The sequence below is a fragment of the Salvelinus alpinus genome, chromosome 3, assembly GCF_045679555.1.
Source record: "Salvelinus alpinus chromosome 3, SLU_Salpinus.1, whole genome shotgun sequence".
Lineage (NCBI taxonomy): Eukaryota > Metazoa > Chordata > Actinopteri > Salmoniformes > Salmonidae > Salvelinus > Salvelinus alpinus.
The window spans coordinates 11,493,893-11,519,472 of record NC_092088.1 but is presented as its reverse complement, the minus strand read 5'-3'; the positions used below and the strand labels follow the sequence as shown (position 1 = coordinate 11,519,472).

Below are 25,580 nucleotides of genomic sequence, written 5' to 3'. Positions count from 1 at the left end.
AGTCACTACAACGATACAGACGTCCTGCCTAACTCAGTTGTCAGACAGGAAGGAAACCGCTCATGGACTTCACCATGAGGCTAATGATGACTTTAAAACAGGTCCAGAGTTTAATGGCTGTGATAGGAGAACATTGAGGATGGATCAAACACATTGTAGTTACTCCACAATACTAACCTAATTGACTAGTTTGATGGGGCGGCAGGTAGCCAGTGGTTAGAGTGTTGGGCCATTTACCAAAAGGTTTCCTGGCTTGAATCCCTGAGCTGACAAGGTAAAAATCTGTAATTCTGCACCTGAACAAGGCAGTTAACCCACTGTTCCCCGGTAGACTGTCATTGTAAATAAGAATTTGTTCTTATCTGACCTGCCTATGTAAATAAAGGTAAATAAATAATAATTGACAGAGTGAATAGAAGGAAGCCTGTACAGAATAAAAATATTCCAAAACATGCATCATGTTTGAAACAAGGAACTATAGTAGTATTGCAAAAAACATGGCAAAGCAATTCAGTTTTTGTTCTGAATACAAAGTGTTATTTTTTAGGCAAATCCAATACACCAGACACTGGGAGATTAATTCACCTTTCAGCTGGACAATAACCCATGGCCAAAATCTTCACTGGAGTTGCTTACCAAGAAGACAGTGAATCTATGGCAAGACCTGAAAATGGTTCTCTAGCAATGACCAATTTGGCAGAGCTTGAAGAATTTTGAAATTAATAATGGGGAAATGTTGAACAATCCAGGTGTGGAAAGCCCTTAGAGACTTACCCAGACAGACTCACAGCTGTAATCACTGCCAAAGGTGCTTCCACAAAGTATTTATTGGTTTAGGATGCAACAAACAACAAACAGTTGCATGACCTACAGCATGGGCAAGCAAGGTTATTAAAAAAATGATTTAGCTTTTTATTTTTAAACCTTTATTTAATTAAAAAAATCATTGCAGCTAAACCTTTTACCTAACCTTAATTTAATTCTCCTGACCTACCCCGTTAATTATCCTAACCAAATCTAATTGTATTGGTCACATACACATGGTTAGCAGATGTTCATGTGAGTGTAGCGAAATGCTTCTAGTTCCAACAGTGCAGTAATATCTAACGAGTCATCTAACAATTTCATAACAACTACCTTACACACAACAGGATAGGAAAATACCTCAGGGCCATAGCATCTGTTCTGTTGCTGCCTCCACACTGTCCTTTCTCTGTCACAATGACTCCATACACTGGGCCTGACTGTAAAGATGAGGGGATTCAAATAAAGGATTTGAACTGTAAAGGTTTAGGGTTAGGGTTATTTTTTTGTCCCCACAAGGATAGTAGAACCAACACACGCCACACACACAGCTCCTCCAGACTGAAAGTTATGCAGGCTTCTGGTTGAGGGCCTCTCTGGTAGCTTCAGGAATACTGTCAGTGTTGTCATTGTTTCTCAAGGAACTATTAAGTCTTAAGATGAGAAACAGTAGAACACCCAGAACAGTGATGATGCTGACGATAGGTGACCTGACGATCCCAGAAAACCTTGTTTTTCATTTCTCACTGAGAAAATAAAGAGAGGTTAGCACTCTGAATACTCACAAATGTTACTGTATCAAGCCCCATATGGAATTTATACACTGAGTGTACAACACATTCGGAACACCTTCCGAATATTGAGTTGCACCCCCTTTTGCCCTCAGAACAGCCTCAATTCATCGGGGCATGGATCCTACAAGGTGTCGAAAGCGTTCCACAGGGATAATGGCCCATCTTGACTCCAATGTTTCCCACAGTTGTGTCAAGGTGGCTGGATGTCCTTTGCGTGGTGGACCATTCTTGATACACACAGGAAACTTTTGAGCGTGAAAAACCCAGCAGCGTTGCAGTTCTTGACACACTCAAACCGGTGCTCCTGGCACCTACTACCATACCTCATTCAAATGTACTTAAAACTTGTCTTGCCCATTCACCCTATAAATGGTACACATACACAAGCCATGTCTCATTTATCTCAAGGCTAAATAAATTAAATCCTTCTTTAATTATGGCTGCAATCCCGGTAACGGAATAATATGACAACAGCCAGTGAAAGTGCAGGGCGCCAAATTCAAAACAAGAGCCCTGGCTCTTGTATTTATACACATACAGCATATGAGTCCATTACATACGCACATTAAGTTACTTCTCATACGTCATATGTTACCATTGTCTTTCATTTTCAGGCTTCCTGCTTGTTCATACCCCATAACGCCTGTATCCGCTCTTGATTAGATTACAATGGTGCCAGGACCTTCTCAGTGTCCTAATATAAATATGTATTATGCCTATAGTCCATCTGTTGGTCATTTGGCTGGCCCCCTCTTTTGTATGTCCCTCTGACCTCGGTTTTCACAGCTATTCTATGCACTTATGGCCTTGCTTTAGTTTCCTGTCCTAGACAACAGACAGTTTACACTAAGCTTTTATGCTTATAATGGCTTTGGCCATTATGTCTGTTATGTCTTAGTTTCCTGTTTTTACCAGCCTGTATCCATTCACTCCCACACAGCCATAAGAAGTTAACCTGGCTAAATAAATTAAATCCTTCTTTAAACTGTCTCCTCCCTTTCATCTACACTGATGGAAGTGGATTTAACAAGTGACATCAACAAGGAATCATAGCTTTCACCTGGATTCACCTGGTCAGTCTATGTCATGGAAAGAGCAGGTGTTCCTAATGTTTTGTTCACTCAGTGTATATGAATACTGTATTATCACATTTAATTTGAATTACTGGACCTTTTCCTGGTCATATCACATGAACCCATTTAACTTATTTAACACTGGTCACTGTATTTTAGCATTGTACTTACATGAAACATTAAATGTGTCATTTCCGTTTCCACAGTCTGTGTTAATGGTAAAAGTGTAGTTTCCCTCATCAGCTTTGGTAACATTTTTCATCTCACAAAAGTAGCTTTTGGTTGTTATCGTAATGTTACAATCTTTTGTACAATCACAATTTTGTATTGGAGTTTTTGATTTATGCTTCCAGAAATACTGTAGAGTTTTACATCCTGTATTCTTCTGATCTGCATCATGGTAATCCACTCTACATGTCAGGTTGTGGTTCTGTCCTGCTACAACCGATTGATTTTGACACGTTACGTTAACCCCTGGAAAACAAACAGGGACATGAATGAATGAACAAGCAACATAATATCTGATGTCAATGAATGAAAGGATATCAATGAATAATATTGGGTATCAAACTATATCAAGGAATGAACATGCAACATAATATCATAGCATTGTTCCAGTACAATTTTACATTATGATAAACATGTTCATATACTGTACATACAATGACAAACGTGTGCATTCACATTCATATGTACATTATCATTCAGTGGTGTCCTGAAATGATTAACACCCTTCATAAAGATGAGCAATAATGACTGTACACTCTTAGAAGTAAAGCTGCCTGGAAGAACCTTTTGGTTTGCCACACCAGCGGAACCTTTGCAGGTCCTTGAGTAACCCCTCTGAAAAGGGTCTCAGAAGAACCTCTGTGTAAAAGTTCAAACTGGAAACTTTTTGTAATGTGAGGGGATAAATGTTGAACCATTTTATTAATATATTGTAGAGGTGACAGACTGTCAGATTAAAGGCATGGCTTATTGGAGGCGTGGCTTTTAGTTAGTTCTTTATGGCCACCCGTTAGCGTAAATGTCATTCCAGTTCATCATTTTCATAATATTGAGTGTTTATGGATATTAAATCAGTGGTACTGGGCTACATTCAGACAAGTCATCTAAGTCTTGTGGGCATGCTAGAGCAAACAATAAGCATGTACAGTGCCTTCCAAAAACTATTCATACCCCTTGACGTATTTTACATTTTTTGTGTTACTCTCTAAAAGGAAAATGTATTAACAATAGGGATGGTGCTAGGTTTCCTCCAGACGTGATGCTTGGCATTCAGACCAGGGAATCTTGTTTCTCATGGTCTTGGAGTCCTTCTGGTGCCTTTTGGAAAACTCCAAGCGGGCTGTCATGTGCCTTTTACTGAGTAGTGGCTTCCATCTGGCCACTCTACCATAAAGGCCTGATTGATGGAGTGCGGCAGAGATGGTTGTCCTTCTGGAGATTCTCCCATCTCTACAGAGGAACTCTAGAGCTCTGTCAGAGTGACCATCGGGTTCTTGGTCACCTCCCTGACCAAGGCCCTTCTCCCCTGACTGCTCAGCTTGGCCGGGCGGCCAGCTCTAGGAAGAGTGAAGGCTGGTTCAAAATTCTTCCAATTAAGAATGATGGAGGCCACTGTGTTCTTGGGGACCTTCAATACTACAGAAATGTTTTGGTACCCTTTCTCATCTGTGCCTTGATACAATCCTGTCTCTGAGCTCTATGGACAATTCCTTCGACCTCATGGCTTGGTTTTTGCTCTGACATGCACTGTTAACTGTGGGACTTTATATAGACAGGTGTGTGCCTTTCCAAATCATGTCCAATCAATAGAATTTACCACAGGTGGACTCCAATCACAGTTGTAGAAACATCTCAAGGATGATCAATGGAATCAGGATGCACCTGAGCTTAATTTTGAGTCTCACAGCGAATACTTTCCGAATGCACTGTAGCTTAGTAGAACCACCTCCCCCCTCTTGTTTAATGCACAAAAAGGTAAGAGGGGAATTCTACCCAATGCATACGCTGAGTGTTGGAGTGTGACCCTGGATAGCCGTAAAAAAAATATATGATACAAAATTGTGACGTTTGCTTATTTAAGGAATGTTTAGTGTTTGGTCCCATATTCCTTGCACGTATTGACTACATCAAGCTTGTGACTCTACAAACTTGTTGGATGCATTTGTAGTTAGTTTTGGTTGTGTTTCAGTTCTTTTCTGCTCATAGAAATGAATGGTAAATATTGTGTTGTGTCATTTTGGAGTCACTTTTATTATAAATAACAATACCATATGTTTCCAAACACTTCTACAATAATGTGTTTGCTACCACGATGATGAACACCTCAGCAACACCAATAACAGGGGAGGTTAGCTTGTCTTGGGGGTATGTTCTTTGACCCTCTGTAACTTTCTCACTCATAACAACCATAATAATGTATGAAGGGTGCAGTTTACCTGGTTTTCTTGACTGGTCGTTAGAAGTGACCAAACCGAGACTCAGAAACAGCAGAAGCATTTTGCCATGTGTACTAAAGCACAAAGAACAAATACCACAAAACATGAATAGCTTATACATGAACCTACATTAACCTACATCAGATTGGACATAGGCCTAGTGCTTGAATCATACAGTCTATGTCTTGAAGGGACTGGAAATAACCACAGGCCTGATCTGTAGTCGTGGCAACTGTGGAGTTGTGATAATTAAGAACAGGTCAGGATAAATTCTGGGTGAATCTGAATAGTTTTAAAGTCCCACTCAAGGAGTTTGTTTTTATTTTCCAGTTGAAAGACAATATCCCAAGTATAAATACAGTAATGTACACACACTTAAGCATAAAAAAAGACACACACACACACACTCTGACACACACACACAATGATCTAATTAGGTAAGTATACTGTACTTACAAGCTTACAGCCTCTGAATGTTCTGCCATCAAATAAAGTTGTATAGTGCAGTGTCCCAGAAAATACCTGTGGGAGAAGAGATTCAGTGGAGACAGTGGATACCCCCTTTCACAACCTCTAACCAACCTGATGCCAACTGTGAGAAGGCATTTAACTCTCTCTCTCTCTCTCTCTCTCTCATATATCCCTGGCAGTCCTAATATTAGCACTGATGGAGGACAAAGCCTATATTGATTTTAATTTTCCTTAGGCTAAGCTAGATCCCAGAAAGGAAAGAGCCACAGACTAAAGTGGAGTTTCCAGAGGTGAAAGAGCCCCAGACTACACTACTAAAATGCAATGTTTACATCACTTTACTTTTGTCAGAACAGAGGTGTATGATTTGATGTGGGTGATTTTCCATACATTTTCTAAATTCTAGGATCTAGATTCTATAGCATTAGAGAGAGAGAGATATATTCCCAGTCTGATTTCTGAATGAATTAAAATCAGACTGATTTCCAGGTTAGAATTGTTTTAATGCTCAACATGTGTGACAATGACATCATAGGTATTAAAAAAAATAGATAAAACAACTTAAAGGGGCTGTCTGCAATTATTGGACTTGTAAATTATTGATATATTTGACTCGTCATGAAACTAGGCGTATGTTGCGGGTCACTACTTCACACGAGAGCCATTTGACCATATTCTTTTTGCTTTTTATCAAAATACATTTTTTGTAAGAAATGCCTTCTGGAACATGTGAACTTTAATGCACCTTAATAACAAACTTGTATGCCATCTGTAAATATGAATAATCTTGATAAATTACGAGCATAGTTGGTAACCTTCCCGCTAGCTATGATTGGCTGAGATAATGATTGGGCTGGACATGCCAAGGAATAAGTTTGGATTGGTCTGCCATATAGCACCGCTTCTGTCTATTTGAGCTGGTTTAAAAAATATATGTTGCTTAGTAGAATTGCATAAGTGTTGCTCTCCACTTTCTGGAAGACCAAGATTTGAAATCAGTGGAAAACACCTGGTAACCATCACACTTAAAAAACCCTCACAGCATTAAAAAAGACTTTGAGCAAAATAGAAAATAACTGTGGGAGAAGAGATTGGGTGGAGACAGTGGATGCCCCCTTTCACAACCCCTAACCTACCTGATGCCAACTGTTGAGTCTCGGAATACACTACTAAAATGCAATGTTTACATCGCTTTACTTTTGTCAGAACAGAGGTGTACGATTTGATGTGGATGATTGTCCATACATTTTCTAAATTCTAGATTCTATAGCATTCGAGAGAGAGAGAGATATTCCCCGTCTGATTTCAGAATGAATTCAAATCAGACTGATTTCCAGGTTAGAATTGTTTTAATGGCCAACAAAAAAAAAGTTAAATAAAAAATTATATATTTAGAAAATGTGAATCACATTTTTAGTTGGCGTACCCCCGACAGCATGGCGCAGGAATACCTGGGAATACCTGGACTAGAGAAACGGAACGTGCAATATAACACCCTGGGTCAGAGATAGCATTAACCCTGCATAACCTTATTAACCCTCTCTCTGACAGAATCTTCATCACTTAAGAGCCACACAAAACAATACAAATACCCCTTGTATCACCGCCGTTGTGTCTAATGCGTTGAAGCTACGTCAGTTATAAGTGTAAGCCAACAGGGCTAGGCCTAGCTAGTTGGCTATCCTGAGCGCGATCAGCTAGCTAGTTAGCTATCCTGAGCGCGATCAGCTAGCTAGTTGGCTATCCTGAGCGCGATCAGCTAGCTAGTTGGCTATCCTGAGCGCGATCAGCTAGCTAGTTGGCTATCCTGAGCATGATCAGCTTCAGTGATCAGGGATTCACTGTCTGGTTTCACTCAGGATTCACTGAATTACAGCAAGACCTGAAGAGAGAAACACTCTGTTGATGGTAATTGTGTGGTGCTGGAACATCTGGGGGCTGAACACATACCCTATGACCTTGACAAAGGTTCAAGGGTTTTTATTAGTCATATTTAAAAACATGAAATTACAGGAATTTAAGACAGGAACTAAAAAAAAACTCAAAATACATCAAATCTAAAAGTCCTTCAAATATCAAAGTGCACTTTATTATTGAGATATTGTCTCAGGCCATATTCTCTGTTTTACGTGATACCGGGAATGTCTCTGGTTAAAAAGGTGTATAACACTGGGGAGGAAAAAGTCCCTGGGGTGGTTTGTCCCTGGAGTGCCGTGTGCAGGGGGTGGCTTTCATCAGCTGTGATGCTCCTTAGTATCACAACAACTGACATCAAAGTCTGCTCTCCTACCTCTGCTCTCTGTTAGGATTGGTTGAGCCGGTATGGGTACCTCCCTCCTCCTGACCCTCGCACGAGCAAGCTGCAGACGAAGGATGGGGTCGAGCGGGCGATCCGCAGAGATTCGGAGGGCTCGAGGAAACGGGCAGACTGGGTAACCCACTGTCAACTTACAGTAAAGCTTCGTCACTTGACCCTTTAAGCCAACTGTAAAGTCTTTCATTGCGACTTGTGTGTGCACAAACACTGGGGATATTCTGTGAAGGGCCTTGAAAACAAAAAAAGGGTTTTCAATGACCATTAAGATGCTTGAAACTATTGGAAACACTTTAACATTTTTAAGTCATTAAGCCTGCAAGAGTAAGCATGTATGAGCTTTTACAATGTTTTATAACATCTCTATGCATCTCTATGTCTTATAACATCTCTATGCATCTCTATGTCTCTATGCATAAAGTGTTCCACCGTCTCAAACTGACTGTTTGGATCATTATAAAATGCTTATAAAACATTATAAATGGGTCATACATGCTCATGATGAGTTTTATAATGCGTTATAACAGTATTATAATGCATTATACCTGGATGCTTTAAGTCACCGGGTGTCATGTGTGAGTGTCTTGCCTCTGTATTTTCAGATAAAGACACTCTCAATCTCATGCAGACGCCTAGATGCTCTCTCCCTGACATTGTGGGATCAGAGGACATGTTGAAAAGGAAGAGGAGGAGGAAGAGATACGCCCTGTCAGGCCTTCGCTGGGATAGGACCGACCTAACATGGAGGTGTGCAAAATGTGTCGTTGGGACATACAGTTTCACACATTTGAGTATTCTTCTGTGTAGTGTAGTACTGCGCAGACCTGGGTTCAAATAGTATTTGTCATCTTTCAAATACTTTGAGCATTTGATTGAGCCTGCCTGGAGTGTCAAATGGGCGTTTTTCTTTAGATTTGGGAAAATTCCATTGGTTCCTTTGCACCAGGTACTGTGCCATACCTGGTAAGCAGTATAATAGTGTGTTTTATTTATTGTTTTGTACTGCTGATGTCCTTCCTGTATCCAGTGTCCACAGTTACCCAAACCCCTCCCGCTCGACCTTCCACCCGGACATGGTTGAGACGATCCTGACTCAGGCCTTCAAGGCCTGGAGTGACGTGGCCCCCCTCAGCTTCCGATAGCTCTCTGGGAACGACAGAGAAGATATGGGGCCCGGAGGGGACATCCGAGTGTCTTTTACCCGCTCGCTCCATGACGACGGGTACCCTTTCGATGGTAGAGGGGGCACCCTTGCCCACGCCTTCTTCCCGGGGAGGGATGACGTCGCCGGGGACACGCACTTCGATGACGATGAGTACTGGAGCTATGGAGGTATTTAAAGATAGTCAGATGGATGGATGGATGCATGGATGGAAGGATGGATGGATCATCATTTACCACAATAAATACAGACAGAGAGAGAGATGATATTAACCGACTGATTAACACTGCACCTGCTGGTTTCTCAGGGGACAGCAGTAGCACAGACCTCTTCACAGTGGCAGTGCATGAGTTTGGCCACGCCCTTGGTCTGTCCCACTCCTCCTCGGATCCCTCCATTATGAGGCCCTACTACCAGGGAGCTGTGAAAGACATCTCATCCTACAACCTCCCTCTGGATGACAGGATGGCCATTCAAGAGCTCTACGGTAGGGTGTCTTATTTAATGGACTCTTTAAGAACTATATATGTTCTTTAAGGATTCTATATTATGTTGAGAGTTGTGGGAAAGATAGACAGCAAATGTGTCACTAAGGCAGTGGGCTGGATTCAAAACCCACGCCGGAATCTAAGTATGCAGTATGCAGTGGCACTAACCGCTAGGCCACCCAGGCCACACCAACCCATAACTCTAACCCTAAACACACCCCAACTCTAATTCTAACCCTAACCCCAGCACCTTAACATTTACATTTGACATTTTAGTCATTTAGCAGACGTTCTTATCCAGAGCGACTTACAGTAGAGTGCATACATTTTATTACATTTTTACATACTGAGACAAGGATATCCCTCCTGGCCAAGAGCAGACGCTCTTATCCAGAGCGACTTACAGTCGTGCATACATACATTTTATTACATTTTTTATTTTTTTTATTTTTTTACATACTGAGACAAGGATATCCCTACCGGCCAAACCCTCCCTAACCCGGACGACGCTATGCCAATTGTGCGTCGCCCCACGGATCTTAACACTAACCATAAACCAACATAACCTAACCATAACTAATTGGGAAGGTCAATGTAGGTTTCTTGGTCAGTCATGTCACTTAGTTTTTCCCCTTGGTGCCACATCCGTCCATGGCTTTTACTGCACCTGTATTTGCATAACCCAAACCGCTTAACAGTTGTGGGGTTATTTCCTGCCCTTACACTACTGTTGTTGTTTACGCACTCGCTTTAGTTATAAAACACGATATTACAGTGTTAGGATTTCACAATGCAATTCAGGGAAACAGATCCTAATTGTGGTGCACATAGAAAGGAGTCCTGAGTGCATTCAGGTGTGTGTGCCGCAACAAATCTTCTTCACAATAGACAAACATGGGCTCATTATGTTCAGAAAAATCCAAGGTATGACGCCATGTTATCTTGTAACTGTACATCAAACATAGTGATCATAAACGTTGACACTGAGGGAAAGGCCGTAAATTAAGACGACTCTCTGCAGTTTGAAAGATGAGACGTTGAGTATTAGAAGAAACACCGCTTTGATGTCATACAAGCAAGTCAAACATTCCAAATGTGCACTTTATTTATTTATTTTATTTAACCTTTATTTAACCAGGTAGGCAAATTGAGAACACGTTCTCATTTACAATTGCGACCTGGCCAAGATAAAGCAAAGCAGTTCGACACATACAACAACACATAGTTACACATGGAGTAAAACAAACATATAGTCAATGATACAGTGAAAAATAAAAAATAAAAATAAATAAGTCTATATACAATGTGAGCAAGTGAGGTGAGATAAGGGAGGTGAAGGCAAACAAATATATGTATAAATAAATAAAAATATAAAAAGGCCATGGTGGCGAAGTAAATACAACACAGCAAGTAAAATAAAAACTAAAAACACTGGAATGGTTGGTTTGCAGTGGAAGAAAGCACAAAGTAGAGACAGAAATAATGGGGTGCAAAGGAGCAAAATAAATAAATAAATACAGTAGGTAAAGAGGTGGTTGTTTGGGCTAAATTATAGATGGGCTATGTACAGGTGCAGTAATCTATGAGCTGCTCTGACAGCTGGTGCTTAAAGCTAATGAGGGAGATAAGTGTTTCCAGTTTCAGAGATTTTTGTAGTTCATTCCAGTCATTGGCAGCAGAGAACTGGAAGGAGAGGCGGCCAAAGGAAGAATTGGTTTTGGGGGTGACCAGAGAGATAAACCTGCTGGAGCGCGTGCTACAGGTAGGTGTTGCTATGGTGACCAGCGAGCTGAGATAAGGGGGGACTTTACCTAGCAGGGTCTTGTAGATTACCTGGAACCAGTGGGTTTGGCGACGAGTATGAAGCGAGGGCCAGCCAACGAGAGTGTACAGGTCGCAGTGGTGGGTAGTATATGGGGCTTTGGTGACAAAACGGATGGCACTGTGATAGACTGCATCCAATTTATTGAGTAGGGTTTTGGAGGCTATTTTGTAAATGACATCACCGAAGTCGAGGATTGGTAGGATGGTCAGTTTTACAAGGGTATGTTTGGCAGCATGAGTGAAGGATGCTTTGTTGCGGAATAGGAAGCCAATTCTAGATTTAACTTTGGATTGGAGATGTTTGATGTGAGTCTGGAAGGAGAGTTTACAGTCTAACCAGACACCTAGGTATTTGTAGTTGTCCACATATTCTAAGTCAGAGCCGTCCAGAGTAGTGATGTTGGACAGGCGGGCAGGTGCAGGCAGCGATCGGTTGAAGAGCATGCATTTAGTTTTACTTGTATTTAAGAGCAATTGGAGGCCACGGAAGGAGAGTTGTATGGCATTGAAGCTCGCCTGGAGGGTTGTTAACACAGTGTCAAAAGAAGGGCCAGAAGTATACAGAATAGTGTCGTCTGCGTAGAGGTGGATCAGAGAATCACCAGCAGCAAGAGCGACATCATTGATGTATACAGAGAAGAGAGTCGGTCCAAGAATTGAACCCTGTGGCACCCCCATGGAGACTGCCAGAGGCCCGGACAACAGACCCTCCGATTTGACACACTGAACTCGATCAGAGAAGTAGTTGGTGAACCAGGCGAGGCAATCATTAGAGAAACCAAGGCTGTCGAGTCTGCCGATGAGGATGTGGTGATTGACAGAGTCAAAAGCCTTGGCCAGGTCAATGAATACGGCTGCACAGTATTGTTTCCTATCGATGGCGGTTAAGATATCGTTTATGACCTTGAGCGTGGCTGAGGTGCACCCATGACCAGCTCTGAAACCAGATTGCATAGCGGAGAAGGTATGGTGGGATTCGAAATGGTCGGTAATCTGTTTGTTGACTTGGCTTTCGAAGACCTTAGAAAGGCAGGGTAGGATAGATAATGATAATGATAATCGAAGACTTCAACAAGCATTTCTCAATGGCTGGCCATGCCTTCCTCCTGGCGACTCCAACCTTGGCCAACAGCCCCGCCCCCCCCGCTGCTGCTCGCCCAAGCCTCCCCAGCTTCTCCTTTACCCAAATCCAGATAGCAGATGTTCTGAAAGAGCTGGAAAACCTGGACCCATACAAATCAGCTGGGCTTGACAATCTGGACCCCCTATTTCTGAAACTGTCCGCCGCCATTGTCGCACCCCCTATTACCAGCCTGTTCAACCTCTCCTTCGTATCATCTGAGATCCCCAAGGATTGGAAAGCTGCCGCGGTCATCCCCCTCTTCAAAGGGGGAGACACCCTGGACCCAAACTGTTACAGACCTATATCCATCCTGCCCTGCCTATCTAAGGTCTTCGAAAGCCAAGTCAACAAACAGATCACTGACCATCTCGAATCCCACCGTACCTTCTCCGCTGTGCAATCCGGTTTCCGAGCCGGTCACGGGTGCACCTCAGCCACGCTCAAGGTACTAAACGATATCATAACCGCCATCGATAAAAGACATTACTGTGCAGCCGTCTTCATCGACCTGGCCAAGGCTTTCGACTCTGTCAATCACCATATTCTTATCGGCAGACTCAGTAGCCTCGGTTTTTCTAATGACTGCCTTGCCTGGTTCACCAACTACTTTGCAGACAGAGTTCAGTGTGTCAAATCGGAGGGCATGTTGTCCGGTCCTCTGGCAGTCTCTATGGGGGTACCACAGGGTTCAATTCTCGGGCCGACTCTTTTCTCTGTATACATCAATGATGTTGCTCTTGCTGCGGGCGATTCCCTGATCCACCTCTACGCAGACGACACCATTCTATATACTTCCGGCCCTTCCTTGGACACTGTGCTATCTAACCTCCAAACGAGCTTCAATGCCATACAACACTCCTTCCGTGGCCTCCAACTGCTCTTAAACGCTAGTAAAACCAAATGCATGCTTTTCAACCGTTCGCTGCCTGCACCCGCACGCCCGACTAGCATCACCACCCTGGACGGTTCCGACCTAGAATATGTGGACATCTATAAGTACCTAGGTGTCTGGCTAGACTGCAAACTCTCCTTCCAGACTCATATCAAACATCTCCAATCCAAAATCAAATCAAGAATCGGCTTTCTATTCCGCAACAAAGCCTCCTTCACTCACGCCGCCAAACTTACCCTAGTAAAACTGACTATGCTACCGATCCTCGACTTCGGCGATGTCATCTACAAAATAGCTTCCAATACTCTACTCAGCAAACTGGATGCAGTTTATCACAGTGCCATTCGTTTTGTTACTAAAGCACCTTATACGACCCACCACTGCGACCTGTATGCCCTAGTCGGCTGGCCCTCGCTACATGTTCGTCGTCAGACCCACTGGCTCCAGGTCATCTACAAGGCTATGCTAGGTAAAGTGCCGCCTTATCTCAGTTCACTGGTCACGATGGCTACACCCACCCGCAGCACGCGCTCCAGCAGGTGTATCTCACTGATCATCCCTAAAGCCAAAACCTCATTTGGACGCCTTTCCTTCCAGTTCTCTGCTGCCTGCGACTGGAACGAATTGCAAAAATCTCTGAAGTTGGAGACTTTTATCTCACTCAACAACTTTAAAAATCTGCTATCCGAGCAGCTAACCGATCGCTGCAGCTGTACATAGTCCATCTGTAAACTACCCACCCAATTTACCTACCTCACCCCCCATACTGCTTTTATTTATTTACTTTTCTGCTCTTTTGCACACCAGTATCTCTTCTTGCACATGATCATCTGATGATTTATCACTCCAGTGTTAATCTGCTAAATTGTAATTATTCGATTCATTGCCTACCTCATGCCTTTTGCACACATTGTATATAGATTCTCTTTTTTTTTCTTTTCTACCATGTTATTGACTTGTTTATTGTTTACTCCATGTGTAACTCTGTGTTGTCTGTTCACACTGCTATGCTTTATCTTGGCCAGGTCGCAGTTGCAAATGAGAACTTGTTCTCAACTAGCCTACCTGGTTAAATAAAGGTGAAATAAAAAATAAAAAATAAAAATATAGGTCTGTAGCTGTTAGGGTCAAGAGTGTCCCCCCCTTTGAAGAGGGGGATAACCGCAGCTGCTTTCCAATCTTTGGGAATCTCAGACGACACGAAAGAGAGGTTGAAAAGGCTAGTAATAGGGGTGGCAACAATTTCAGCAGATAGTTTTAGAAAGAAAGGGTCCAGATTATCTAGCCCGGCTGATTTGTAAGGGTCCAGATTTTGCAGCTCTTTTAGAACATCAGCTGACTGTATTTGGGAGAAAGAGAAATGGGGAAGGCTTGGGCGAGTAGCAGAGGGGAGGGCAGTGCTGTTGTCCGGGGTAGGGGTAGCCAGGTGGAAAGCATGGCCAGCCGTAGAAAAATGCTTATTGAAATTCTCAATTATAGTGGATTTGTCGGTGGTGACAGTGTTTCCTATCTTCAGAGCAGTTGGAAGCTGGGAGGAGGTGTTCTTATTCTCCATGGACTTTACAGTGTCCCAGAACTTTTTTGAATTTGTGTTGCAGGAAGCAAATTTCTGCTTGAAAAAGCTAGCCTTGGCTTTTCTAACTGCCTGTGTATACTGGTTTCTAGCTTCCCTGAAAAGTTGCATATCACGGGGGCTGTTCGATGCTAATGCAGAACGCCATAGGATGTTTTTCTGTTGGTTAAGGGCAGTCAGGTCAGGAGAGAACCAGGGGCTATATCTGTTCCTGGTTCTAAATTTCTTGAATGGGGCATGCTTATTCAAGATGGTGAGGAAGGCATTTTTAAAAAATGTCCAGGCATCCTCTACTGACGGGATGAGATCAATATCCTTCCAGGATACCTCGGCCAGGTCGATTAGAAAGGCCTGCTCGCTGAAGTGTTTCAGGGAGCGTTTGACAGTGATGAGTGGAGGTCGTTTGACCGCTGACCCATTACGGATGCAGGCAATGAGGCAGTGATCGCTGAGATCTTGGTTGAAAACAGCAGAGGTGTATTTGGAGGGCAAGTTTGTTAGGATGATATCTATGAGGGTACCCGTGTTTACGGAATTGGGGTGGTACCTGGTAGGTTCATTGATAATTTGTGTGAGATTGAGGGCATCAAGCTTAGATTGTAGGGTGGCTGGGGTGTTAAGCATGTTAAAATTTAGGTCGCCTAGCAGCACGAGCTCTGAAGATAGATGGGGGGCAATCAGTTCACATATAGTGTCCAGAGCACAGCTGGGGGCAGAGGGTGGTCTATAGCAGGCGGCAACGGTGAGAGACTTGTTTTTAGAGAGGTGGATTTTTAAAAGTAGAAGTTCAAATTGTTTGGGAACAGACCTGGATAGTACAACAGAACTCTGCAGGCAATCTTTGCAATAGATTGCAACACCGCCCCCTTTGGCCGTTCTATCTTGTCTGAAAATCTTGTAGTTGGGGATGAAAATGTCAGAATTTTTGGTGGTCTTTCTAAGCCAGGATTCAGACACGGCTAAAACATCCGGGTTGGCAGAGTGTGCTAAAGCAGTGAACAAAACAAACTTAGGGAGGAGGCTTCTAATGTTAACATGCATGAAGCCAAGGCTATTACGGTTACAGAAGTCATCAAAAGAGAGCGCCTGGGGAATAGGAGTGGAGCTAGGTACTGCAGGGCCTGGATTCACCTCTACATCACCAGAGGAACAGAGGAGGAGTAGGATAAGGGTACGGCTAAAAGCTATGAGAATTGGTCGTCTAGAACTTCTAGAGCAGAGAGTAAAAGGAAGTTTCTGGGGGCGATAAAATAGCTTAAAGGAATAATGTACAGACAAAGGTATGGTAGGATGTGAATACAGTGGAGGTAAACCTAGGTATTGAGTGATGATGAGAGAGATATTGTCTCTAGAAACATCATTGAAACCAGGTGATGTCATCGCATATGTGGGTGGTGGAACTGTGAGGTTGGATATGGTATAGTGAGCAGGGCTAGAGGCTCTACAGTGAAATAAGCCAATAAACACTAACCAGAACAGCAATGGACAAGGCATATTTACATTAAGGAGAGGCATGCTTAATCGAGTGATCAATAAGGGTCCAGTGAGTAGAGGTTGGTTGGGGTCACGGCGATCCAGACAGCTGGCCGGGTAGATGGCTATCGGTAGCAAAATAGCATAGTATGGAAGTCTGTTTGTAGATACCTCGTGCGTTTCCGTCGGTAGGTTAGTGGGGTTCCGTGTGGTAGAGGGGATCAATCCAAATTGGCAAAATAGATATAGTGACCCAAGAAAAAAAAAAGAAAAAAAATTATAATAATAATTATTATAATAATCACATTTTCATAGCATAAAACCCATGTCAAATTAAATCAAATCTAATTTTATTTGTCACATGCTCCGAATACAACAGGTGTTGTAAAATACACTCTTTCCTCAACCCATGTTACTGTACACCCACTGCGTTCCAATTTAGCCGTTTATCTGTGCCCAAATCTGCTATTTTCAACCCGGGTATGTGTCTTCACTGACATTTTCAACCTGTCCCTGACTGAGTCTGTAATACCAACATGTTTCAAGCAGACCTCAATAGTCCCTGTGCCCAATAACACCAAGGTAACCTGCCTAAATGACTACCGATCCGTAGCACTCCCGTCTGTAGCCCTGAAGTTCTTTGAAAGGCTGATCATGACTCACATCAACACCATTATCCCAGAAACCCTAGACCCACTCCAATTTGCATACCAGCCCAACAGATCCACAGATGATGCAATCTCTATTGCACTCCACACTGCCCTTTCCCACCTTGACAAAAGGAACACCTATATGAGAAAGCTATTCACTGACTACAGCTCAGCATTCAACACCAGTGCCCTCAAAGCTCATCACTAAGCTAAGGTCCCTGGGACTAAACACCTCCCTCTGCATCTGGATCCTGGACATCCTGACTGGCTGCCCCCAGGTGGTGAGGGTAGGTAACAACACATCCTCCACGCTGATCCTCAAAATGGGAGCCCCTCAGGGGTGCCTGCTCAGAGTACTCCTGTAGTCCCTGTTCACTCATGACTGCATGGCCAGGCACAACTCCAACACCATCATCAAGTTTGCCGATGACACAACAGCGGTAAGCCTGATCATCGACAACGATGAGACAGCCTATAGGGAGAAGGTCAGAGGCCTGGTCGTGTGGTGCCAGGACAACAACTTCTCCCTCAATGTGATCAAGACAAAGGAGATGATTGTGGACTGCAGGAAAAGGAGGACCGAGCACGCCCCCATTCTCATCGACTGGGCTGCAGTGGAATAGGTTGAGAGCTTCAAGTTCCTTGGTGTTCACATCACCAACAAACTATCACGGTCCAAACACACCAAGACAGTTGTGAAGAGGGAATGACAAAGCTTATTGCCCCTCAGGAGACTGAAAAGATTTGGCATGGGTCCTCAGATCCTCAAAAGGTTTTACCGCTGCACCATCGAGAGCATACTGACTGGTTGCATCACTGACTAGTATGGCAACTGCACGGCCTCCAAACACAAGGCCCAAACAGAGGGTAGTGCGTTCCTGTCATCCAGGACCTCTATATCAGGCGGTTTTAGAGGAAGGCCCTAAAAATTGTCAAAGAGTCCAGCCACCCTAGTCATAGACTGTTCTCTCTGCTACCGCACGGCAAGCGGTACCGAAGCACCAAGTCGAGGTCCAAAAGGCGTCTTAACAGCTTCTACCCCCAAGCCATAAGACTCCTGAACAGCTTATCAAAGGGCTACCCAGACCCCTCTTTTACACTGCTGCTACTCTCTGTTTATAATCTATGCATAGTCACTTTAACTCTACCTACATGTACATATTACCTCAGTTACCTCGACTAACCGGTGCCATCGTACATTGACTCTGTACTGGTACAGAGTATATAGCCTCGCTTGTTATTTTACTGCTGCTGTTGAATTATTTGTTAATTCATTTTAAATTGTTTACTTTTTTCTTAACTTCTTAAAGCATTGTTGGTTAAGGGCTTGTAAGTCAGCATTTCGCTGTAAGGTCTACAGCTGTTGTATTCGGCGCATGTGACAAATAACATTTGATTTGATATGAGTGTAAAGAGTTAAGTCATAACGCATTGGAGAAGATCCAAGGTTCCTCCCTTCTGACCTTTTCCACCAATGTGTTTTGTGAAGGAGGCGAGGAGAGAGTACGATTCACCCTTTCTCTCTCCCCAGGGAGGAAGGAGAGCAGGCCTACAGTGCACCCTGGTGGCAGTGGTTCAACTCCCAGTCACCCTCGCCTGCCCAGTCCTCCACCTCCAAGGCCAACTAAACAGTGAGTGGAGCCAGAGAGAGTCAGGTCTCAGACATTTCTATGCCTGATTCACACTATAGACCAGACTGGAACCCTACTGTGCTGGTCCGAATGGTTTCTTTTCACATTGTCCTTTCCAGCACGGTTCCAGCAACAATGTTAACAAGGTCATCCCAGTACAGCTTGGCTTGGCTCAGCTCGGTTTGACTGAGTAGTGTGAAATGGGTACAATATTTCTTATCTGTCCAAACAGGATTAAGCTAATTGTTTCTCCATGGTTCTCATATGCTGATGTGTGACGGACACGAAGGACAGACATCAACATTTTTGTCCATAATTTTTCACGTGCATCATAAATCCAAAATGTTACCTAGCTAGATACATAGATGATACTGTAGCTGCGGAGATTTAACCTGATAAGAAAATCGTTATTAGATATTTCATAAGTGTAGCTGATGTTGTCATTATGACACAACACATTCGTAATATTGAGTTGCACCTCCCCTCAGAACAGCTTCAGTTCATTGGGGCATGGACTCTACAAGGTGTCGAAGGCAGTCTACAGGGATGCTGACCCATGTTGACTCCAATGCTTCCCACAGTTGTGTTGGCTGGATGTCCTTTGTGTGGTAGACCATTCTTGATACACACGGAGTACAGTTGAGCGTGAAAAACCCAGCAGCGTTGCAGTTCTTGACACAAACCGGTAGACCTGGCACCTACTACCATACCCCGTTCAAAGGCACTTAAATCTGTTGTCTTGCCCATTCACCCTCTGAATGGAACAGATACACAACACATGTCTCAATTGTCTCAAGGCTTAAAAATCTTTGTGAATAGCCTGTCTCCTCCCCTTCATCAACTCTGATAGAAGTGGATTCAACAAGTGGCATCAATAATGGATCCTAGCCTTCACCTGGATTCACCTGGTCAGTCATGGAAAGAGCAGCTGTTCTTCATGTTTTGTATACTCAGGGTATAGAGTAACTATGTCCTTAATCAATCACTAAACCCACTCACAGTATTGAGTGTCAGGTTGCCACTGAAGTCCAGCGTCTTTACTCATGCTTCCCTGTCTTTCTTCCATGACCAGTTCGGACCGCTCTTCCCAAAATCGTTGTGAGGGCGGCTTTGATGCTGTGGCAAATATCAGAGGAGAGGTCTTCTTTTTTAAGGGTAAGAGAAATACAACAGTAGTGACAACAGCAGTGACAATGTGTTTACACAATTACACAAACATAAATGCTTTGTTGAATGTTCTATTTTGTCTGCAGAATTACCATCGTCACAAAATACATCTTCAGAGGGGAGGGTTTTTCTTAACAGTAAAGAGTTTTTAAACGGAAGTGCTCCTCAGCTAAAAGGGATCCCCTACATTGACAGAAATATTGCCCAGAAATGACTTACTTGAACAGAAAGGGGCACACATACCCATGGCCATGATAACTAGCCTAATAACTAAGGATTGTGTGGTTTCATGATTTAAAACATTGATAAATGTTATATCTTATGTGTATGGGACATTCTTGCGGTGGCATTTGCGTCTCTCACCTTTACATCCATGAAAAACACTTTAAAATAACAAAATAGTTACCAGGGGTGGAAGTAACGAATTGCAAATACTCTCATTAGTGTAATTGAGATATATTTTGAGGGCTTGTACTTTTAAGAGGATTTTTCTAAGTCAGTAATTTAACTTTCACTTAAGTACGTTTTGAATGAAGTACTTCGCTACCTTTTTAAAACCATCCGTTACAGAATGCAATTTTGTATGTTCTCCATAATAGTACAGTAGATCCCCTCGGAGTCAGAAAACAACTACTCATCGTTGTTTAGTCAGTGACCAATCAAATCAAATTTCACACATCGCACCAGTACAGGCCAATCAAATCAAGCTATGCATACAATATGAGTGATGATGGTCGGAAGGTTTTCAAAAAGGCAAAAATAACTGATTTAGTTCGAGATGTATCGTGAAAAAGAGGAAACGTTTTTATCAAAGTGATATGTGTGAAACCGATGGAGATGGAGGAGACTTTGTATTTTAAAGTATAAAAAATATATTTGCAAGTAGCAGGCCCGAACATTCTCAGTAACAGTTACAAAAACATTTTTCTTGTTGTGACTGTGATATGTTGTTGTTTATTTACTTTAAAAAGAGTGGATAAGAGTGTCTGCAAAATGACCAAAAAGTAAATGTGTATGTGAAAATTAACATTCCAAAATTACCTACAAAGCACACTGGGTATTATTATTGGCCTTGTTTCGGGGCGGAGCTCATTTCAATAATACTCAGCGTGCTTTGCAATTGTCAATTTTTACATTACATTAACATTGTACTCATTTAGCTGATGCTCTTATCAAGAGCGACTTACAATTTGTGCATTGATTTTTGCTAGGTGAGACAACAACATATCACAATCGGATCAATTACATTTTCCCTCAACAATATACATTTTTATTTTTTTCATTTCCCAGATGCTCTTATCACACCATAGTGCTATCAGACTTCTGATACTAATGGACGGGTAAAAGGATGGGCCACAAAAGATGAATGCTTTTAAAAAAAATGGTCTGGAAAATATTTTGCATTTTGAAAATACAAATTACAGTATTTTGAAAATACAATATACAAAATACGTTGGAGTGTAGTTCATCCCAGTGTAATTCCAATTTCAAAATGGCGTGGAAATTCAAATCAAAAGGAAGAGAGACTGTAGATTCTTCAAACTTTATTATAAGATTGTCAAATCTGGAGCAGTGAACAATCCACTCAACAGTGTGGAGTTAAGAGCCCAACGAACAGAGTTGGGTCTCAGCTTTTATAACCGTAGTCTACGTGGCAGTTTAGCAGGTGTGTGAGATCATGATGTGAACATAGAGTACAAACAAGTGATAGTGACAGTTTTGTTCAACCTTTCTGCTGATAGCATTGCCACTTCTACTCAAACTAGCCTCTGTTCTCTTCATATCTCCACACAGCTCTGCCTTTGAAAGATATGAAAAGAACAGGAGGAACCAAAAACTGGAGACTCTCAAATGGCCCTTTGTCTTTGGCCGCCTGACTAAGTTACGCAGAAACAAGATAGGAAAAACACTGGCTTCTTCTTACATGAGAGAAACAGACAGTGGAAATGTACAGGTTTAAGGCTCATACAGTGCATGTGCATAACAAAGTTTGTAATTAAATTAAATGAAGTAATTAAAATACGTATTTCAAATACATCTCTGCCTGCAGCTAAGTTAGCTAGTTAGCTAAATGTTTAACTATCATATTGATGATGATAGCCGTTGTGGCTAGCATGTCCCTATGTGTGATGATGGCTAGCTAGCTAGCTAGCTATCGATGGAGGTTATCTGGGCTAGCTAACAACATTAGACTAAAGTCAGCAAGTGAGCTAGCTAGTTAAGTGAAATAACTAGCTAGCTAGCTAGCTAATGCATTTAGAGAGACATAGGATTTTTAGCTATGTATTGTGCTTTGTGTGTGTAAATTAGGATAACGTTAACCTAAAAGCCAGAGAATCAGTAAGTCTAACCTTGCATGCAACTGTGTGAGTCTACACAATAGGTACAGCTAAACATGGACTCGTCTCAACATCAGACAACTTTTTAGGTTGGAGAACATCTGACAAACTTACTTCAGTCTCAATATCTGAGAATAACAAGTATGGAAAGTGTGTGTTTGAGCTATTTCAATGTCAGTGATATGACGATCTAAATGACCACATAAAGCAGAATTAGCTGAAATATTCAATATGTGTGTGTTGTGCATTTGCCACTATAAAGGTTTAGTCTCCCTGAAGCATCATTTGACACATTGACAGGTGACGGGACAGAGCAGCGGACGCAACATTAATCTGATGAAGATGATTTCTTATCATCACTGATGCCCAAAAGGTCATAAGGTACAGGGGAGCTGGATGGGTACCTTGCCTTTGTGTCAGTCAAGGTGGATTTGCTTCATTTCTTTCCATACCTCTGGTCTTTTGGTATTTTATTAGGATCCCCATTAGCTGTTGCAAAAGCAGCAGCTACTCTTCCTGGGGTCCACACAAAACATGAAATGTGAAATAATACAGAATATTAATAGACAACAGTTCAAGGACAGAACTACATGAATGTAAAATAATTACAAAAAGCACACGTAGCCTACATATCAATACATACACACAAACTGTCTAGGTCAAATAGGGAAGAGAAGTTGTGCCATGAGGTGTGGCTTTATCTGTTTTTAAACCAGATTTGTGTTCAATTGAGCAATACGAGATGGAACAGAGTTCCATGCAATAATGGCTCTATATAATACTGTACGCTTTCTTGAATTTGTTCTGTATTTGGGGACTGTAAAAGAAAAGACCCCCGGTGGCATGTCTGGTGGGGTAAGTGTGTGTGTCAGAGCTCTGTGTAAGTTGACTATGCAAACAATTAGGGATTTTCAACACATTAATGTTTCTTATAAAAAGAAGTGATGCAACCAGTCTCTCCTCAACTCTTAACCAAGAGGGACTGGCATGCATAGTATTTATATCAGCCCTCTGATTACAATGAAGATCAAGACATGCCGCTCTGTTTTGGGCCAGCTGCAGCTTAACTAGGTATTTCCTTGCAGCACTCAACCACACAGCTGGACAATAATCAAGATAAGACTAAACTAGGGCCTGCAAGACTTGCTTTTTGGAGTGTGGTGTCAAAAAGCAGAGCATCTCTTTATTCCTGACAGACCTTTCCCCATCTTTACAACCATTGAATCTATATGTTTTGACCATGACAGTTTACATTCTAAGGTAACGCCTAGTAATTTAGTCTCCTCAATTTTTTCAAAAGCCACAACATTCATTACCAGATTCCGCTGAGGTCTAGAACTTCGGGAATGATTTGTACCAAATACAATGCTCTTAGTTTTAGAGATGTTCAGGACCACTTTATTATTGGCCATCCATTCCAAAACAGACTGCAACTCTTTGTTAAGGGTTTCAGTGACTTCATTAGCTGTGGTTGCTGATGCGTATATGGTTGAATCATCAGCATACATGGACACACATGCTTTGTTTAAACCTCTTGAGAATACAGAGGGTGCTGTTTCAACTTCGACATTTTGCGTTCCCAAATTAAACTGCCTCGTACTCAATTCTTGCTCCTACAATATGCATATTATTATTACTATTGGATAGAAAACAATCTCTAGTTTCTAAAACCGTTTGAATTATGTCTGTGGGTGAACCATAACTCTTTCTACAGCGAAAATCATGACAGGACATGCGAAGGTCTGAAAACTAGGCTCTGTTCTCAGATCAGTTTAAAGCTCTGTATGTGCCCTATGGGTCGAAATGAACTGCACCCGCCTTCCCCTGGATGTCAGTAACCAATGAGAAGTGGAATGGAGTCTCTACGTGTTTCTCAAACTTTATAAAAGGCCATGGAGTGACAGGTCCGTTCTTTTGGACGCTCGTCAAGACGCAAGAGAGGACATCAGAATGGCATGCTCAAAAGCTCTCGTTATCGGCCTAAGATATATCCGTCTGTGATTTAATTCGATATAGGTGTTAGATCAGTTTATGCGAGTATATTGCTATTTTCGGAATTTTCGTAGTATTGCGCTTTGAGGATTTGGACATGTGTGTGCCACGTAGCTATTGTTAGCTGCTAGTTCCGAAGTTGAAGAGGACGTTTTACAACAAAGCAACGATTCTTTTGGACAAAGGACACCTTGCCCAAGATTCTGATGGAAGCTCGTCCAAAAGTAAGAGCTATTTATGATTTTATTCCGTATTTATGTGGAAAAATGTAAACGCATTTGTCGGCCATTATTGCGGCACTAGTCTGGCTGTAACGCACACTGTATGTCTAGTAACGTTAATTTTAAAAATCTAACTCAGCGGTTGCATTAATAACTAATGCATCTTTCATTAGCTGTCCAACCTGTATTTTTTTTGTCAATCTAATCGATAAATAATCGTAAACTTAGGTGCCTTTCCAAGATGGCGCCGGCCAGAATGCATGACCTGTTGCCACTGATCACATTGAATAACAACGATTTGTACTGCTAAATATGCACATTTTCGAACAAAACCTATATGCATTGTGTAATATGATGTTACAGGACTGTCATCTGATGAAGTATATCAAGGTTAGTAAAAAATTATATATCTTTTGCTGTATTGTTACGATTGCTAACCTGTGCTGCTGGTAAATTGCTTGTGTTTCTGGCTATGGTGGTAAGCTAATATAATGCTATATTGTGTTTTCGCTGTAAAACACTTGAAAAATCTGAAATATTGGCTGGATTCACAAGATGTTGGTCTTTCATTTGCTGTATGCTGTGTATTTTTCAGAAATGTTTTAGGATGAGTATTTTGGTAATTGACGTCGGTCTCTGTAATTATTCCGGCTGCTTCCAACGCTATTTCAGATTGCAGCTGCAATGTAGAACTGTGATTTATACCTGAAATATGCACATTTTTCAAAAAAAACATATGCTATACCATAAATATGTTATCAGACTGTCATCTTATGAAGTTGTTTCTTGGTTAGTGGCTATATATATCTTTATTTAGTCGAATTAGTGATAGCTACTGATGGAGTAAAAAACTGGTGGAGTAAAAAAAGTGGTGTCTTTTGCTAACGTGGTTAGCTAATAGATTTACATATTGTGTCTTCCCTGTAAAACATTTTAAAAATCAGAAATGATGGCTGGATTCACAAGATCTGTATCTTTCATCTGGTGTCTTGGACTTGTGATTTAATGATATTTAGATGCTAGTATTTACTTGTGACGCTATGCTAGGCTATGCTAGTCAGCTTTTTTACTGTGGGGGGGGTGCTCCCGGATCCGGGTTTGGGAGGAATTAGAGGTTAATGCAGGTGGCAGGTCATTGGTAAAAA

General features: G+C 42.1%; 1 long non-coding RNA gene and 1 pseudogene across 1 annotated transcript; one reads left to right on the top strand and one right to left on the bottom strand.

The window, feature by feature from the left end:
* Nucleotides 1-976: 976 nt before the first annotated feature.
* On the bottom strand, nt 977-5,694 carry LOC139570023 (uncharacterized). The gene is made up of 4 exons (XR_011673998.1): nt 5,572-5,694; nt 5,116-5,189; nt 2,843-3,145; nt 977-1,550 (listed from the first exon to the last, which is right to left on the bottom strand). It is a non-coding gene; the product is annotated as an uncharacterized lncRNA (long non-coding RNA).
* A 1,328-nt stretch (nt 5,695-7,022) lies between these two features.
* The window catches only part of LOC139569686 (matrix metalloproteinase-25-like), a 26,695-nt pseudogene continuing 8,137 nt past the window's right edge, over nt 7,023-25,580 (top strand).